The following is a 5,017-nucleotide window of genomic DNA, read 5'->3' as shown; positions in this document are numbered from 1 at the left end:
ATAACTTTTGTTTATACTGAGTATCCTTGCATAGACGATGAATCTCTTATAATAAACTGTCCACCGTCAGATTTTGTGTTGCTGTTTACTACCGTGTTACTGTGAGTGGACAATGTGGGGGCCATACTCGACCAAAGATGGTCCCTTCCATATCACATGATGCAAGCTCCAAGTTTGGAGCTTTTTCCCATCATTCAAATTACATGGGCAACTTCCTGTACTATTTGTATCAGTTTTTATAAAACATTGCGCGAGTTATAAATGGTGAAAATAGCTTTTCCGGGGTAAATGACCACAAAGCTAGCACATATGTAAAAATCATCCTTGGTGAACTTCCCCTTTAAGTTCTTCTATGAAACTACTGAACAACAGAGGACTAAGGATGCAACCTTGTCTAACACCGGCTGGACAGTGAAAGTATTCTGTAGTTACATTATCAGCCCTGACACAAGATTTGATGTTGCTGTACATTTATTGAAGGATATTATACATATTGCCCTTGACACCAGAGAGAATTAATTTGTACAGCAAAAGTGGAATGGTTCACACGATCGAAAGCCGTGGAGAAATCTACAAATAAACAGTAAAATTAGCCACGTCTAATGCTCAGGTATTTTTGTATAATAGCGTGTAGAACAAAGATGTTATCTGTAGTACAATGGTTCTTTCTGAAGCCAGCCTGACAATCTGAAATGATATTTACGTTATCAGACCACTTAGTTAATCTTTTATTCAGGATCGCAGTAAATATTTTTCCTAATGCGTTGAGAAGAGAAATACCCCTATAATTGTTCACCTCTTTTCTGTCACCCTGTTTAAAGAGTGGGATAACAATAGCGATAGTCCATTCTGACGGGAAAATTCCAGACTCAAAAATAAAATTAAAAAGCTCAACAAGTAAAGGTAGGATAATGTCTGAGGCATACTTGTAGAACTCATTTGGAAGGCCATCTGGACCTGGGGCTTTACCTGATTTTAATTTTTTCAGACATTTAAAACCTCATTTTCACTGATAGGACTATTTAAAATATTATTCGATTCATCATCATCATCATCATCATCATCATCATCATCATCATCATCATCATCATCATCATCATCACCACCCTCAGGCTGGTTGTTACCATTTGTAAAATGGTTAATAGCCTCTTCTACAGTCGGAGAAAATCCAAATCTCCTGACTCAATATCATAACACTCTTCATAAAGTGACATAAAGTAATTTTACCATGCATCAATACTGATCTCATCGGAAGCGTTACCTTTACATTTCAATAAAGATTTTAACATTGACCAAAACTCACCACAATTATTCTGAGAGGCTTCCTGAAATTGTTTACGTATCGACTCCTGGAATTTTTTCTTTGAGAGTTTACATGTTTGTTTGGAGTGTTTTTTTTTGCATTTTGTTAATCATTTAAGGTTTCCATAGAACTATGTTTTCTAAACAACTTCAATTTGTCATGAGCAGCACGTTTTGCTCGTTGACAAACACCAAACCAAGATGGCTGGTCAGATTTGCGATCATTCAGTCGACTGTATACTACGATATATATATATATTATATATATATATATATATATATATATATATATATATATATATATATAGTAGATGAATAAAATTGCACACGTCTACTGATCTGCTTGTATATTTTCTGTTTATTCTGTTGGTAATTTTGATACAACGTTTCGTCCTAAAAGTAGGACTTCATCAGGTTGAAGATGTCTACAAGGGAGAATACAGACAAATACAGAACAGTGTAAGGATAGTGTTGATCCTAATTAAATGCTAAACGGACTTTACAGGCTGAGTAAATTATAAACTTACAAAGGATATAGAATATGACAATTCTTACCGTTTATGTGTGGCGCAGATGGAAAGTGGCAATTCAAAATTGGCGGTAATGGTTATTTATAGTGCCTGTCCGAGGGCGCTGTGAGCAATTGTTATTTAAATTACTTTTAGCTAAGAATGTTGAGGCCGTTTGGTGACAATGTACCCAGTTTTGAAATCCAGATGGATTCTATTTTCTTGCGAAGCGTGTCATCTTGTTTATTTATTTTGATAATCCCTATTATTGAAACGTCGTGAATGGTGTGTTGATTTTCGTTGAAATGAATCGCGACGGGAGTGTTAGTTTTGAGTCTTATGGTAGATAGATGGTTATTGAACCTGAGGCGAAATTCTGTTTTTGTTTCACCAACATACTGTTTATTGCATCTGTTGCATGTGATTAGATAGACCAGGTTTTTGGATTTGCAAGTAATGTTATGTTTGATGGTGTAAACGGAGTTTGTTACGTGACTTTGAAATTGCGTGGCATTATTGGAGTACTTGCAGATGTTGCAACCTCTGTTTGAACCGCATTTGTAGAAACCTGCTGGAAGTTTTGACTGTTGTATGTCGCTATGGACCAAGAGGTCTCGTAGATTATGGCTTCGTCTATGAGCTATTATTGGTGGGTTTGGAATGGCAGTTTTGCAGCGAGTTGATTTGTGTAAGATATCGAAGTGGGAATTGACAATTTGTTTGATGTTGGGGTGGTGTGGATTAAACGTTGTTACTAATGGTATGCGTGACTGGTCTTGTTTTGATTTATACTGAAGTAGGGTGTCACGGGATATTTGTTTGGCGCGATGTATTTGATCATCTACGAGATTTCGGGATAGCCACGTTTAACAAGTGATGCTTTTAGCTCATTTAAGCGAACATCCCGCCAGTCCTTTTTGGAGCAGATGCGGCAGATACGCAACGCCAAGCCGTATGGAATGCCTGTTTTTGTATGCCTAGGGTGAGAAGAATTGAATAGCAAATATTGATTGGTGTCGGTCGGCTTTTTGTAAAGGTCTGTTTCTATGTTACCATCTGGGTCCACGTGCTGTGTAACATCAAGAAAGGGGACAGAAGTGTTAGAGACGGTCGTAGTGAATTTGATCGTAGGGTGAATGTCGTTGATAAATGTAAAGAACGCGGTAATTATTGATCGTTCACATGACCAGATGGAATTGACATCATCAATAAATCTAGCCCAGTCAAGTGGTTTGTGAGGTTTTGTGCAAATTTTTGATTCCAGTTGGCCCATGAAAATATTTGCATAACTTAGGGCCATCTTTTGACCCATCGCTGTGCCGAATATTTGTAAATAATGTTGACCATTGAAGTTGAATTATTGTTTATTGTTATGCAAAATGAGGGTGAGGAATTTGATTATGGTTTTTGTTGGCGGGTTCTTTTCTTTGCGGTTTTCCAGGGCAATTTCACATGCTTTGATTCCTTCATCGATAGGAATGTTAGAGTAGAGGGATGTTACATCAAATGTGGCCAAGGTACTACCTTTTGGAACTTTCCCTAGGTTTTTGAGTCTCTGTAGAAAGTGAGTTGTATCTTTGATGTGGGATGGAAGCTCGGAAACAGTGGTTGAAGAAAGTGATCTACGAACTCTGAAATCTTTTGAGTAGGGTGATTTATAGTAGAGATGATCGGACGGAAAGGTATACCAGGTTTGTGTATTTTGGGTAAAATGTAAAATTTGCCAGGGGTTGGGTTGGTGCAGATTAAATAATCTTTGGTTTCTTGGTTAAATTTCCCTCTTTGTATTCTTCTTCTATTGCGTTTGTTATGATTTTGTTGATTTGTTAGTGGGGTCTGATCGAAGTCGTTGGTAATGTTTGGGGTTGTTCAGGATTTTGTCTGCTTCTGCGATGTAATCGGTCTTATTCATGACCACATATATATATATATATATATATATATATAACTTGAAACGTTTCTAGTTACATATTTGCGGTTCCTTAAAACAACTCTTTCGAGAGAATAACCAGTGTAAATCTGAGGTCTCATTCGGGGAAGAAAAAGGGCCAACAGGACGGCGCACGTCAAACCAACTGAACTGATCCGTTAGCTCAGTTGGTAGAGCATCCGAACTGAATTCGGGGGACGTGGGTTCAAGTCCTACATGGGTCATTTTTTCAAGCCCCAAAAATTTGCTGTGCAGAGACACTCAGATGTAGTTGTGTGTTTTTCAATTTAGTTTCTACTATATATATATATATATATATATATATATATATATATATATATATATATATATATATATATATATATATATATATATATATATATATATATATATATTATATAATAACGCAAATTACTTCAAGTACATAGTAATGAAATCTGTTATAATGAAATGTGTTATTATCTATAACACTCTGCTTAGCATCGAGCACTGTAATTTCAGTCGAGGCGTTACTCAGAGTAACGCCCAAGCCGATTTTTTTTAATCATTATCGTTAAATTTCCCGACTGAGTGACTTACCTTGAGCTCATAACCAGTTGTTACTTTTGCTAAGTTACTCTTAAACAACCTGGAAAGTCACCATGTGTGAAGATAGACGTCAACAAGAGAAACGACAATGTCAAAGTTCCGGGGGTAACCGAAGTTCGCCCACGAGATAAATGGAGGACTCCGAACAAGGTGAAGTTACTGAGCTATTACGTAACCTGAAAGCAGGTCAGGAATCAATGCACAAGGCCTTTGATGGCAAGATCGATAAATTGAAGAATGAACTTTTTACTACTTTAGAAACAAAACTAAAGGAAATCAGAGATGAATTTTCACTGGCTTTGGCTAGAATGGAAAACCAGATGTCCTTGGTAGAAGAAAGGTTGTGTGCATTGGAGGGTCAAGGTACTGATGTTCAGTTTCAGGAATTCCTGTAACTAACCAGTTGGCTGTATCGGATGTGTCAGTTATAGCAACTATGATTGAGCAACAACCCGATGAGAATTTGACCGAGAAAGTGCATGAGGTAATTTCGGCACTTGGAAAAGAAGTCGCGAACAGTGTGAAATTGGTTAAATGTACCAGATTAAGAAGTCGGCAGGAAGGATTACCAAATTTGGTGAAAATATCTTTTGAGAGTGTTGGCCAGAAAATTGCGGTGCTGAGAGCAAAGCAGAAACTCAAAGACAGTGAACGTTTTTGAAAGTAAATATAAAGTCATGCAAATCTC

General features: G+C 37.0%; 1 non-coding gene across 1 annotated transcript; it reads left to right on the top strand.

Annotated features, from left to right (window-relative positions):
• The first annotated feature begins 3,893 nt into the window (after positions 1-3,893).
• On the top strand, positions 3,894-3,965 carry Trnas-uga (transfer RNA serine (anticodon UGA)). Its single transcript has one exon. It is a non-coding gene; the product is annotated as a tRNA-Ser (tRNA).
• The last annotated feature ends 1,052 nt before the right edge of the window (positions 3,966-5,017 follow it).

The sequence above is a fragment of the Ptychodera flava genome, chromosome 19 (genome assembly GCF_041260155.1).
Source record: "Ptychodera flava strain L36383 chromosome 19, AS_Pfla_20210202, whole genome shotgun sequence".
Lineage (NCBI taxonomy): Eukaryota > Metazoa > Hemichordata > Enteropneusta > Ptychoderidae > Ptychodera > Ptychodera flava.
Note: the sequence above shows the minus strand (reverse complement) of the source record. Positions and strands in the feature narration are given on the sequence as shown.